We start from the raw sequence: 14,794 nt of genomic DNA on the forward strand, positions 1-14,794 counted from the left end.
GGAGGAATCGTTGCATGTGGTCAGCTCGGGCTGCTATACCACATTACCGTAGACGGGCTGGATCGGATGACACACATTTATCTCACAGTTCCTCAGGCTGAGAAGTCCAAGATCAAGGTACTGGCCACTTCGGTTGCTGGTGAGAACTGCTTCCTGGCTTGCAGACAGCCACCTTCTCGCTGAGTCCTCATATGGCAGAGACTGAGAGGAGAAGTGACGTCTCTTCTTATAGGGACAAAAGCACAAGTCCCATCATGAGGGCTCCACTCTCATGACCCAATCACCTCCCAAAGGCTCTCCCCCTTAAATACCATCACGTTGGGATTAGGGCTTCAACACCTGGATTTGGGGAGATGCAAACATGCCAACCCCTTAACATGGCACAGAGTCAAGGCCGTCGAGGAAAATGCATACTCAGTTCACTGATTATTTCTGCTTCAAGACATGACTCAAGAGTCCCAGAAAATCAGTCCTCGCCTGCTAAAAGCCTTCAGGTTAGAGAGACGGGTGCAATCAAGGGAGAGCAGGGATCCTCTCGTGCACTGAGCTGTGACAGGCATATCCGTTACACCCACTCGTACCCAGTGCACTGTGTCCAGGACCCGGGCAGGGTGGGGGGCATGAAGAGCGCAAGACTGGGGTGATGTCAGGTAGAGGGGGACCCCAGCCTCCTCGTTCCTCTGCTCCCTGCCTGTGGGACCCTCGGGTCACTATTCTCCCTCCCTACGCCTCAGTATTCTCCATCTCAAAAGCGGGAATTGTCACACCTGCCCTGATGATGTCCAAGGGCTGCTATAAAACCCAGGAGGAGACCTCTTATCCAGAACAACTGATACCAGCAGTGGGTCCATTAATAAAACTAAGCCGGCTGAATTGAAGAACAAAAAAATGTAGTCTTATCCTTACACCGGTTAACAGAAAACCCATCAGTGTCCGTTAGAGTTTTCCTGACAGAGCCAATAACTTTTTTTCTAACGTGAGTCTGCTATTGATTTCTCCCATTGTCTCCTTTCCTTCATATAATGATATAATGTTCAGTTTTAGATTTTTTTTTTTTTACATGGAATGAAAAACTTAAAGACACTCGCAAGGCAATCTGAATGCAGAATACTTCTAGACCAGGGCTGTCCAGCAGAAAAATAATGTGAACCACATATGTAATTTAAAAGTTTTTAGTAGCCACATTAGAAAAAAAAAGCTAAAAAGAAACAGATGACATCAACTTAAATGATATATTTTACTTAACTAAACATTTCCAAAATATTATCATTTCAACATGTGATAAATATAAAAATTAGGGTATTTAGTTTTTTTCATCTAAATATTCAAAATCTGGTGTGCATTTTACACTCATGATACTTCTCCGTGCTCATCAGAAATGCTTGGTGTACATTTAGACTTCAGGAAATTTACAGTTGAAAAAGTAGATTTCTATAAACCACTGGCCCCAGCTGTATTTAAGGCTTTTGATCAGCGAATCACATATCCGTCTTTAACAATTTATTACATTAAAATTGGACATAATCGAAAGTGCGATTTCTCAGTCACACCAGCCACACTTCGCATGTTCAGTGGCCTCATGCGGCAAATGACGATTCTCTTGGGCGGCACACTTCTAGATCCTTTTCCAATCTCTTTTTAAGCTTTTTGCCCTTATCAAATCTTTCTAAACAATTCCCCTTTATTTTCATAAACGCAGCAACACTCTCTCTCTCTCTCTCTACAATCCTAGTTACCTACTTACTACACTTGTTTAAGCGATGTGATTTCAATGTCAAGTACGCGTGTAGTAAACAGGTTTGGGAACAAAACCACTGACTCAGTAAACAAGCATTTCACTCTGCTTTTCAGAGGGGAGCTGACAGCCCCAAGCTGTAAACTTATCTACATGTTAGTGAGTAGGTGAAGGCAGTTCAGAGAGGAAGGAATCCACTCTGCATTGACAGCCCTAACTGCAAGAAACAGATCGTAAAAAGTGCTCAAAACTACTGCTCACTGTCATTATTGTTAATATTAGTAATATTCATAGATTGCAGTGGTTATCTCTGCTGGTCTAAAAGACTGCCAATACACCAACGTCTCCTCAGAGGGCTGCCTGGCCAATATCTTTTCCCATATTCATCTTTCCAAACAGAAGCGCAACTTTGTTCTGGTTCCGCCTGTGCCCAGTTTAGCAGCCCCCTGGCTTGGAGGATACCCAGGGGCATGCCGACTGGTGGGCAGTTATTAGCATACAGCAGTCTCCAGGAGACCGTGAGCGGTCCAGGGTGGGCTCACAGCCTCAGAGGGCCAACCTTCCTGGAGAGAATAGATATCCCGCACATGAAGGAGAGGTTTCTCTCTCAATTCCAGCAAACTTGGACAAGGAGACATGTGGTCCCAGCGGCCGATGGCAGCTCAATCGTCACCGAGAGGGGAACCGACTTGAGAAGGAAACTACAGCAGCGAATGGCAAAGCAGAGAGGCCGGCGATGATGCAGAGCCACCGAATCGACCCACCCTGAGGTCCAGCGGACTGGTGGGCTCCGTCATGGGTGGCACCAAGTTCCCCTGGGTGTAAGCCAGGTTTGTTAGAGGTTTTGGTCACATGCCGGCAAAAGCAGCATCACTTCCAAAAAAAAAAAAAAAGCCCTCCTCTGACTCTCCATCCCCCAGCGATTCCTCCCTTCTCTGAACCTCAGGGCCTTTCTCATGCATCAACCCCCAGCAGCCTGTTTGCTACTTTGTTACTTTGTGTCCTGTTCACATCCCCACCAGCGGCTGCGGGCTGGCTGAGAACAATACGTGATTCATCTCTCTCCTCCTTAGCCCAGGGCCTTGCACTGAGTAGGCGCTTTGTAAGTTTCATTGTGCAGATAAATGTGTATTTTTTTTTTTATGGCAGTCGCTTTCTCGTTTTTAAGAAACTCATCACGGCGCCGTAAAGTGCCGTGACACGGTACTGCAGTACTTCCGTGCCGGTAGAGGCAAGTTTTAAGATGTTCTATTTTAGTGGGACAAACGACACGACCATAAAAGCCCCATCCGTCTTTTTCCCAGTTGATGGTATTTGAAGCCTCAGTAGTAATTTCTTTCTCGCAATTGATATCCCTCTTTAGCATTCAAATTCCCTTTAGCAGATGTAGCTTCCCGACAAACCGGTTTGGACAGGTGGCAGCCACACTAAATCTCCTCGGTGGGCCTGGGGCACTCTGGGTGCTGATGGACTGTCATCCATTTATGCTTTAACTGCCGGGCTGCCCATCCTTAGGGGGATGAACCTCGGCTATTAGAATAAAATGCAAGCTGGGTCTTTGAAAGGGAAAGTCAAAACTGCCCTGGAAACCTTAGAAATGGGATTTCAGGAAGGAAGTGACGGCTCTTGGTTAAATCAGAGGTTCGTGGTCCAGGGCTCTCCTGCTAATGGGCAGAGGCCCCAGGGACCAAGGACGAGGACGCCACACTCAGGGTGGCATGGCGCACCCCTGCGGGCTTCCGATGCTCCCGTCTTCCACCCAGGCTGGCCGTTCCCGTAGTAAATGTCAAGTCCAACCTTCCAGGTGATTAGGCCAAATCCTGGAACCAGCCTCGATGCTTCTCTCCCTCTATCCTGTTGGCTTTACCTTTAAACTACGGCCAAAATTCGACCACCTCTGCACCTCCACCATGAATGGTCCAAGCGTCATCCATCATCCCTCACTGGACGACAGCAGTGGCCTCCACACTGGGCTCCCCGCATCGGCTCTCCCCGCGTTGACCATGCGCACAGCTCATCCTCCACAGGCAGCCACAGGGATCCTTTCAAACACCAAGTCAAAATCCATAAAGTCTTCTATGCAAAACTCATGAATCACATCCCATCTGTCTAAGAATGTGACCCGACTCTCTCTCTCATTGCATAGCCCAGACAGCCCTGCATAGCCTCAGCTCCGGCTGCTCCCCCCCTTGCTCGCCCCTGTGGTAGTCACATCGGTTCTTGTTCTTTCTAGAACGCTCCGGGCATGCTCCCACCACCAGGCCTTTGCACATGCCGTTCCCTCTGTCTGAAACATCTTTCCCCCAGACATGCACGTGGAAGATTCCTTACTTCATTTAGGCCTCTGCTCAAAAGACACACCTCAAGGAGGACTTCCATGCTCCCCAATCTAAAGTAGCTCTCCCGGAACTCTCTATTCTAGTGCCCTGTTTGATTGCTTGATCCTTATAGCATCCATTGCTACCAAGAACAGCACATATGTGTATGCATACATGTGTACATACACACATTTACATGCATGTGTACACACATGTGTATGTATGTATGTCTATGTGATTGTTCTGGGGGTACAATCATGTTTACTGGGGGTACAATTACGCTTCTCTCCCCTACTCCACCGGAATGTCAGCTCCATAATAACTGGGCCTTGGCCTGTTTCATTCACAGCTGCATCCTTGGTGCCTAGAACAGGGCCTGGCAACAGGAGTGGCTTTGTAGAGAGTGCTCGAACGAGCGATTTGAACGAGCGAATGACACACTCTTCTGTGATGCTTCGGAGAAGCCCAGGGAGACCGACGGAAGCCGGTTTGAGCCCAGGGGCTGGAGTCCTTGCCCAGCTTCCCTGCAGAAGGAGTCTCGAGGGCCCGCGTTCCACTGGGGTTTGTGTCTTCTTGGCAGAAGCTCCCTCTGCAATTATGTGGCCACGGAGATCATTACAGGGGCCAGGGCCAAGCTCGGCCGCCTGAATGTACTTTCCTAGAACGAGTCCGGGATTGGCCGGTCTGCGTCTCCAGCGGTCCAATTCCTGGATAGTCACACGGGCAGCTCAGCTGTCCATCAGGACAGAGCGGGACAATCAGGGACACACAGGGAGATCGACGAATCCGATCTCAGGCCACCCACACAACGGGTGAGGAAATCGCAGTCAGATAAGGGGATGCGACTGGCCGGCCACAGGTGTTGAGGTGCTGGGGGCGGAGCCAGCCCAGACCAGCTTCCTCCCAGGCCAAGGCGCCTTCCTAATGGGATTTTCTGGGCGCCTCGGCCCTGGTGCCTTCCCTCATCTTTCCTCGTGAGTCAGTGGGGCGGGATTAGTAGAGCCCCACTTGGCGGATGAGGAAACTGAAGCACAGGCATCACCGTGGGGAAGAGCCCGACTGTGAAGCCAGGTCCTCCAGCCTCTTCCCCCCCCAACCCCCACCCCCCACCCACCCCCGCTCCCTCTGAGACCCTAGGCGAGTGGCCAGTCGGCCCTGCAAGCGAAGACAACTGCACCAACCGCAAAGCTCCGGAGAGGACCAAACGATTTAATCACTAAATGGCTTCCAATGTCACTTAGTTGTTTCCGTTTTGTCCAACAACCAGAGCCGTGCCTCCACGGATCAAGCACAAGGCGTCTGTTAAATCAAAGTATATAAACTGCAGGAAAAGTGCTCAGACAGGTAGGTGTCTGCGGCCCGAGCAAACTCGGTGAACTTGGGCTGCTCTCCTGACCCCGGAACCCAGGAGTCATTCTAAGAGCACGTCACACCCCGCAGGCCCATGTCTCCGGGCCCTTCTGTCTACCTGACACCTTCTCTCCTCTGAGGTCACCTCTCCACTCTGTGCTCCCATCTCCCCACCGCCAATCTCCTCCAGACTCTCGTTCACACACAGACATGCACACGCACACACGCTCATGTGTTACACACTCGCTCTCACTCTCGTTCATTCACACGCATGGCCCCTCAGGCACATGCAGACCTCGGCTCCCCTAGTGAGGGTCTGAATCTCAGCCAGCTCTGCAAACTCTGCCCCTGGCCCCCCTCTTGGTTCCCCACCTGCCCACATACTCAGCTCTGGGGCAGCCCACGCCTGCCAGGCCTTGACTGGGCTCCTCTGAGCGCAACCTGCTGGACTCACTCCCCTGCTCACTGGACAAAAGCGGCTGGATAAGGCCGGCCTCCTGCACCGGCCTTAGCCTCTGGCGGTTCCCCAAACCCAACCCGGAGCCCCCAGGGGGTGCTGTCTAAGCCACGACAGGCGCCCGACACCCACGGCCACCGGTGCAAGCTGGTCTCTGGCCTCGCTCAGAATGGGGGACAAGAATGCCACAGGTTCCACCTGGCCATGGACAGGACAGGACCAGGTGAGAGGGGATGAGCCCCCACTCAGTGTGGCCTGAGGAGGGGAGGTCAGTGCTGAGCTGGCCTCATACACACCCCGTGACGATCCCTCCCCACGTTGAGTGGGATATTAAAAGAAGGAAGGAGGAAGAGGAAGGTGCTGTAGGTGACGGAAATGGCCGAGACAACAGCGACAAGAAAGCATTTGCCGAGAGCAAGAAGGAGGTTCCGGTGGGCAGAGGCGTTGGTGAGAAATGAGAATCAGACCCAAAGAGGTGGCTGGACACCAGAAGGTAGAGGCCTCGGCTGCCCGCCGCAGAGTGGGGACTTCATCCCTCGGGCCACTACCTGTCACCTGTCTGATGCAGCACAGCCTGTGGTGTACTTAACATTCTTTTAAACCGGATGCCTTAATGATGCAAATTTATTTTTTAACAGCAAACTTTCTATATTGTCTTAATCAGAAAAATAAATTAGAAACCAAAGCAATGTTATAGACTGCAGCTAGGTACGATTGTCCGGGAAGCCTCGAAACCCAAGGCTGGTTCTCTCGGCTCAAAGGGAAGATGATCAAGCGTTAGAAAGTGGTTAAGACTTACTAGCACAAACGGAGCCTTTTCTCCTTGAGGAAAAGGAGAAATCGGAAGTACCAAGTCTCTAACCATGTGTCTTCATGTTGTGTCATGAGGGTCTGAGTCACTTAGAGATTATCACTTATCATCTCCATGCCATGGGCTGACGACTTCCAACTTCCGATATCTGCTTCTCTTTGCCTAAAGGCTTCTGTCCACAACCTCAGCAGCCCACTTTGCCCGCACATGCAGGCAGAAAATGCCAGAGAACTTACACCTCCCTCAATAACCCCCAAAGAATGACGTGTAGGGGCTGGTGCTCCCTCACTCCTGGGATAACTCCTCCATGTGTAATTAACTCCATCTCTCAGACCTTCCCATGGGGTCGAACGCCAGCTCTCCTCTGTGCCTGCAGGCTTAATAATTGTTATCTCTCTTCCCTGTATCACCTCCTGCTCCCAGTTAGTTCTTTCTGGAACCACCTCCCAAGTAAACTACTTGCTCTCAAATTCTCGTCTCAGAGTCTATACCTGACACAATCCAAACTAAGGCACTGATCGTCAGTGACATTTGTCCTGTCCCTAACCCCTCCCCTTACCCCTGATGTCAGTCTCCAAATCTGAGAAATTCAGTCCAAAGAGAACCAGAAGACAGCTTGGCTCTTGTAACTGGATGTGAAATCAACTCAGGAGAAGCCTGCATGGCAATTTACTTTGGGAGGAGCTAGATTTTTCCGTGAAATATTTTCATATGGCATTGATCACCGAGAGTGAAACTAGAATGGAGTTAATCAGATGTGCAGTTGGAAAAATTCTTTCTGGCTCAGCCCTGAAGATAGATTTGGGTGGTGCCAGGGCATGCACAGGGAGCCTGGTTAGACCCCACTGCTGTCATTGGAGGTGACATTGGAGGAGACTGGATGGGCCAGCTGTGCCAGCAGCTATTTAAGAAGGGTGATCACCAGGAATTTGCAATGGATTCAGCTGGAAAAAGAGGTCGAGGGAGAAGATGATTTGTGACTTATAACGGATGGAAGTGTCCGTCACCCCAAAGACAAATATGGCAGAAAGATCAGGTTTGGGGAGGCAGGGCATAAGTTCAATGTCACTGACCTGCTGAAGCTGGCAGAGCAGAAAAGAGTCAATGACATTGAACCCAGGCACAATGAATCTGAGCTGCCTTCGAAACATTTAGGTAAAAACGTCAAGAAGCCTGTTGGATACATGGGACCAGAACTCAGGAAAGGCAAGAGTGAGAGAAATAAGGCATAAGTGAAGTCGGTGAGAGAAGGGGTGTGGAGTTTTAGAGGTTGTGTGTGTGTTTCTTATTGCTGTTGTTTTTCAAGTGTGATAAAATACATGTGACATAAAATTCACCATCTTTACCATCCATCGGTAGACACTTGGATTGTGAGTAGTACTGCTATGAATATGAGTGTACAAATATCTCTTTGAGACTCTGTTTTCAACTCTTTTGGCCCTATACCCAGAAGCAGAGTTTCTAGATCATATGATATTTCTATCTTTAATTTTTTGAGGAGCTTCCATATGGTTTTCCGTGACGGCTGCATCGTCTTTCCTTCCTACCAGTGGGGCGCAAGGGTTCCAATTTCTCCACATCCTCATTAACACTTGTAAATTTCTGGGGTTTTTGATAGTAGCCATCCTAAATTACAATGTGGAAACGTGCAGAGGAAGCAAAGGACCTGTACTTCATAACAAGGTAGGAATATTTTAGTGTCAGTCATTAGATCACCATCGACCCTGTGAACCTGGATCTGTTGGGGGTGCCCTGGCTACAAGCAACAATGCTGCGAGGGCATTTACTGTTTTCTTAGTACAAGGTCCCCCAGTGCTTGGACAGTTCAGACTCTTTTCCGCTCTGCCAGCCTCAGCAGGTCAGTGACATCGCCCCCTCCTGGCCACACAAGGCCTCTCTGCCACGCCAGGCATATCACATGGCCACTTTCGGAGCAGCAGGATCGGGGCCTGAGGCAGGACCTCCACCTTCTAAGGCTCTTATCTTTTTAACAAGAAGAAAACTATTTCCTCCAATGCCCCAGCTAATACCTCCTTACAACTCATGGGCAAGAACTGGCCCTGTGCCCATGCATATGATCAGTAACAGGGAAAAGAGGGGAGGGGCTTGTTAAGACAGAGATTGCTGGCCCCACCGCCAAAACTTCTGATTCAGCATGTCTGGAGGGGGCCCAAGAATTTGCATTTCTAACAAGTTCCCAGGTGATGTTGATGTTGCCAGTCCAGGGACCAGACTTTCAGAACCCCTGGCTTAAAACAATCCTGAGCCACCCCTTGAGTGGGGTCAATTCCACCCAAATGAAACCAAGTTTCTGTTGGCAAGGGGTAAGACATAAGAAGTTAATAAGAACCACAATGTTCTGCCATAAACTCTCTGGTGAGCTCTGTCCGTATCTTTTTCACCTACTAGATGCTGAGCCCCTAGGAGCAGGGCTCATAAAAGTCACTGGCAGGCCCTGGCATCTGAGACTTAGTAGCAGCTTTAAACAGATTTGTCAAATGAATGAGTAAATGAGCATCTCACCAAAGGTGTGCAAAGCTGCCACATGCTCTGATAACCCTGATCAAAGCACAGCCTCAGCGCTCCAAGGCCCAGGGCCAGCCCCTCCTCACGGGGCTCAGCTCCCCCAAGAGCGGCTCACATGGCTTCCCCTCAGAGTCCCCTACCCCCGCCCAGGGAAAGCCCGGCTTTCTGCTCTGAAGTGCACTGCAGAATCAGTGGATAACCCAAGAATATTTGTTTGAGAGTTTTTGCTGCTGCCTACATCCAGGCTGAGGCAGATAGCCTTTGGTCACTGGTACCAAATAGTATCTGTTAATGGCCCACGGCGATGTGGTGGTCCCTATTCAAGGTCAAAAAAAAAACAAGCCCTCTGTCCATTTATTGTCTAAACTTTAAACAGACATTATCAAGAGCTCCTATAGCCCGGCTTATGATTCCTCGTGAACTAAGTGAATATAGCTGCAAACAAGCCCACAGATTCCTTTATCCTCAAGTAGCTGGTGGAGAATAATGACAAAGAGACTGCCCTGCATGGAGTCCATCCTTTTATTCTGTACTCAAACTCACATTTGATCTGATCGACAGCCCTGGAGGGAGCAAAGTGGGAGGAGACTTTGCTGCCCAATTTACAGATGAGAAAACGAAGGCTTAGAAAATGAATGAGACCCAAGGTCATACAACGGGAATCTGCACCCAGTGCCCAAGTCTTTTGGCTGTAGACACACCGGTGAATTTTACATGATCTGGCCATTTATGAATAGAAAAAATGTATGTGGTTTCCTGCTTTGATCAGAGGATTAAATGGGCAGGGGCACAGAGCCCATCCTGTGGCTTCATCTGCTACACTGAATGGGTTAATTTGTGGTTGAGGCCCCAGGCCAGCCTTAGGACATCTAGGTGGTTGGGGTCTGGGGAGTTCCATGCCATTTTCTATCCAGTCCTGCCTTTGGAAGGTTCTGGAGTCTGAGCTCCATGCAACCTTGGACAAATTGCTTCCCCTCTCTGATCCTTGGTTCCCTAACTATAAGGATGGGATTAAATGAGAAGCATCGAGTGTCCAGCCCACCCCCCAGTATGCTACAGGTGGGGCAGATGTTCGTTTTTCACGGCCACCCAGACCAATTCCAGAAACTCAACTCTGGTGCTTCTTTGCAGCAGGCTGCGGTCACGTGGTCCAGGTTCCACCAATCAGAAACGCCCACATGAAAAAAGGGATTCACAATGGAACTTCCGCAGTGGCGGATGTCCGTGAGCCATGTGAGCTTCTAAAAACACCGCGATGAGGCTTTTAGTTTTCCAGGAGCTCAGCAGTTGCTGAGCCTTAAGTGTCCGGACCCAACTTTATCAGGACAGACAGGGCGTCCGTGGTGTGTTGCCAAAGCAGCCACCATCGTGCGGTTGCCGTCTGTTCCTGTCGAGTAGCTTCGGAGCCTCCCCTGGGTATGGGAACACTTGATATCATTTAACAAATCCCTTTCTTGCTTTAACTAGACAAGGTGGGTCTACTTTTGCAACCGAGTTCCCAGACACAGTAAGTATCACTAAATCACTCTCTCCAAGGTGAAGGGGACAGACCAGGATAAACTGGACACATCGCCGAAGCCTTAGCTACAGTCTTGGTAGGCAGCCCAGCCCTTGTGGACACCAGTGCCTGCCAGAGTCACGGACGACTGGATATAAGCACAACCCGATGAGTCACCAGGAACAATCACAGGATGAGGGTAAGCCTGGGTGCCAAGTGGTGGACATTGCCAAGCCATGTAGAGAGAACAGAGCTGTGGCTGACGAGAAGCAGAGTCATGGGGTAAGACCGGGTCTTGCAGGAAGGTAGGCAGGGGGATGCTTCAGGCGTCCCAGCAGGGATGGGCACTGAACATTGAACGGGGTAGAACTGGCTCAGCCTTTCTACAGTCCTCCAGGGTCAAAGGGCTGCACCAAGGCACGAAGAGCAGAACCCCTGGGTCCTTCTCTGTCCTCAGGGGTGATATTTCACCCCTCTGGCTCTGGGCCATGGGGGAGGTCTTGCAGGCTCCTCATACCCACCCCGGTTCCCAGCCTTCCCCCAACTTCCAGGGGAGGTAGGATGTGTGGACTGGAGAGGGGGCATCACTTTTCAGATGGAATGCGGAGTGTGTCTCTTTCCTCCTCTCTGCTCATCCCCAGCGCTATTCACAGCCCAGATGGACCTTTCTGGACCCGGCCCTGGGCTTTCACCAACCCATCTCAGCAGCCCAGCATTCGTTCCTTCCTCCACCCCCCTCACCCTCCCTCCCTCCCTCTCCACAACCAAAACCGCTTCTGTGGATGCTTATTTACCGTCTTTAAAACTCCGTACGCATCTATTTCATTGTCAGCTAGGTGCCTCAGCACCCTGGGCCACCTGTTTCCCAAGCCCCCGCCCCTAAGTGGGCTCTCAGCTCAGCCACAGGTTAGAATCAACGTTAAAATGGTCCATAGTCATGAGGGACCATAGGGGTGATGAGAACGTTCCAGAATTAGATGATAGTGATGGTTGCACAGCTCAAGAAATTTAAAAATCATTCAATGGTACACTTAAAATGGGCGAATTTTATAGTATATAAATTATTCCTGAAAAAAGTTCATTTTTTAAAAAAAGGAAAAAAACCTTTGTTTCGGCCCATTGCTCACCCATTAAAGCAGAATCTCTGGTTGTTGCCTGGGCTGAGACCCCCTACACTGATGTCACCATGCAGACACTTTTTTCTATCACCACCATCGTTTACACACCCCAAGGGAGAAGGAGTGATCCCTAATTAGTGTCCTGGGACTGCTATAACAAAGCCACAGTTGGGTGGCTTTAAATAACAAATTTATTCTCTTAGTTCTGGAGGCCAGAATTCTGAAATCAAGGTGTCTGCAGAGCCACGCCCGCCCCAGAGGTTCCAGGGAGGACCCATCCTTGCCTCTTCCAGCTGCTGGTGGTACCTGCAGCCCTTGGTGTGCTACCTGCAACCCTTGGTGTGCCTTGGCTATTAGCTGCATCCCTCTGACCTCTGCCTTCATCTTCACATGACTCTCTTCCTTGTGTGTCTTTATCCCATTTTCTTATAAGGACACCAGTCACTGGATTAGGCCTGCTGTAATCTAGTATGACCTCATCTTAATTATTTACTTCTGCAAAGGCCCTTTTTCCAAATAAGGTCACATTCCAAGGCTCTAGGTGGACAGGAATTTTAGGGGGATGTTATTCAACCTAGTACAGTGGAAATGGGAGCTCAGTCAACCTAATGACAACAGGACAATCAGGTGACAGGCTGGCCCCCATTCCTCCCCTTCCTGCAGTAACTTAACCTCAGTCAGGTTCCCAGGAGCAGTGCTGAGGCTCATCAGCCTCCAGGTACCACCGTGGGGACTCTGCAGGTGTGACACGGTAAGTGTTAGCTCTGGAGATTCGGGGGGTGGATCGGGGAAACCCAAGGGTTAAGTCATGCATTATAATCCAGCCTTACTAGAAAAAATACTGCCAAGTTGGTCTTCACCTGCTGGACCCTCAAGTCTTTTTCTCAATTGGTTTCAAATTGCAGGGTGTGGGAAAAGAATGATCATCAATGATCATTCATACAAATAATAGCACATATCCCAGACCCTGGACCAAACAACTTGACGGAGTCACACAGTACTTCATTGAATTCCCCAACCACCTCATGGGGTAAGTACACTTATTATCCCCATTTTCCAGGTAAGAAAACTGAGGTTTAGAGAAGTAAAGTACCTGGCCCAGAGTCTCAATGTTTGTAAGAGTTGGGGACTGGATTTGAGCCCAACTATTAGGCTCCAGTGTCTGTACCCTAAACCAGGGCTCTGCACATTGCAGCCTGCGGGCCAAATCTGAGTCGCCTGGTTTGTTTTTGTATGACCCATGATCTGAAAATGCTTTTTCCAATTTTAAAGTGTTGTTTAAAAAAAAAAGTGACAAAGACCTATGTGACCTGCAAAGCCTAAACTCTTTATTCTCTGTCTCTTTAGATAAAAAGTTTTCCAACCCCTGCCCTAAACCATGATGCGTTGCAGCCTCTCACACCCACCACAGCTGCTAAGACAGGACCCAGAAAGATGCAGAGGGTGTAGACGCAAGTCTGTATCTTTAGGGTCGGGGTGTAAGACACGTGAAATGATAGCAAAGCACACAAGCACACAGCTCCCAGACTTTGACCCAGACGGGGCCAGTCACAGCATTGTTTCATGTCCCCAGGCTTAGCGACTGGTTCAGGGAGGGGTGTGTGAAATAAGCCAGGCTGGTGGGATGCAATCCTGGGACTTCTAAAAAACAGGCTTAAGAGTAAAAAAAAAAAAAAAAAAAAAAGGGACGGGGAGGGTTTATTAGCTCGTGTAATTGAAAATGCCAGTGCTATCTATCTGGCTTCAGGTACAAGTTGACCTAAGTGTTCACACATGTATTTTTTTTATTGCTATAGAACAAGGTACCACAAACGTGGCAGCTTAAGCCAATCTGAACTTATTATCTAACAGTTTCCGTGGATCAGAAATCTGGAGGTGGGTTAGCTGGCTTCTCTGCTGAGGGTCACAGCAGACTGAGATCAAGGCCTGATTTCAGTGCCTTCAGCTGAGGGTGGCTGAGGCTGTGACCTTGTCCCAGGGTCCTCTTCTACGCTTCCTGAATGTGGAAGAAGTTAGTTCCTTGTGGTTATAGGAGAGTGACCCCGCTTTTTAGCTACCAGGCAGAGGCCACTTCCTGCCAAGTGGCGTTCTCCACAAGATGGCAGTTTGCCCTTCCAAGGACACCTGTAGCATCTGATTCCTGGCCCACAATGGGCCAGTCACCTTTCAGGACTTTCACCTGATGGGTCAGGCCCCTCCAGGATATTCTCCCTTTTGATTCAACTAATTTGGGGTCTTAATTACATCTTCAAAATCCTTTCCTTTGAACCTAATCATAGGAGTAAAATCCTCCTTGAAGGGGAGGAAATTCTCCAGGGCCTATAGAGAACCATAGGGCCATCTTAAAATTGCCGTACAATTTACCTACTTCATGGCTCTGTTTCATTTCCATGGCCACATGTGGCCTCCAATAACTTCTCTATTATCACCCAGTTCAAATACAGAGGGGAAAAAGCTGTCATTCAATAGAGCAAATGAAAATCCTAGGCCTGATTCCCATTGGCTCAAAATGGATCTGTGCCCATATTTGAACCAATCACTGGTCAGAGCATGGAATGCACGGATTGGCCAGGTCTGAGTCACATGCCCCAAATTTGGTGCAAGAGGTCAAAGCCATTCCGCCAGAGTCCGAAGCATTAAAAATAGGGTAGGGACCATTTCCCCAAGAGGAGTTGCTATTATAAAAACTGTACAAACAGATGCTGGAAACACCCCTCTCTCCTCCCCAAAAGAAGCAAGTATCTATTTTTCACGTACACTCTCCTGAACAGACTACCTGTTTTATCCCCAGTTAGATGCAATTTTTATTATCCAAATTCCCAACACTTTCTTTGATTTCCTAACTCATTTTTTATTACAACTTTAGCTGAAAAATATGTACTTCTCTACGTGCCCCTACAGGCCAGTAATGTAAAATTCTAACAGTCGACCTACCAGACGGCATGTGGGAGGGGACCTGCTGAGTCAGAGACCAGGCTGCT

The 14,794-nt window shown here is 49.2% G+C and overlaps 1 long non-coding RNA gene across 1 annotated transcript; it reads left to right on the forward strand.

Moving 5' to 3' along the window:
• Window positions 1–12,475: 12,475 nt before the first annotated feature.
• Window positions 12,476–13,896, forward strand: LOC118609982. Its single transcript, XR_004953570.1, has 3 exons — window positions 12,476–12,564; window positions 12,719–12,843; window positions 13,161–13,896. It is a non-coding gene; the product is annotated as an uncharacterized LOC118609982 (long non-coding RNA).
• The last annotated feature ends 898 nt before the right edge of the window (window positions 13,897–14,794 follow it).

This window comes from Rousettus aegyptiacus, unplaced genomic scaffold, assembly GCF_014176215.1.
Source record: "Rousettus aegyptiacus isolate mRouAeg1 unplaced genomic scaffold, mRouAeg1.p scaffold_m13_p_12, whole genome shotgun sequence".
In the NCBI taxonomy this organism is placed as follows: Eukaryota; Metazoa; Chordata; class Mammalia; order Chiroptera; family Pteropodidae; genus Rousettus; species Rousettus aegyptiacus.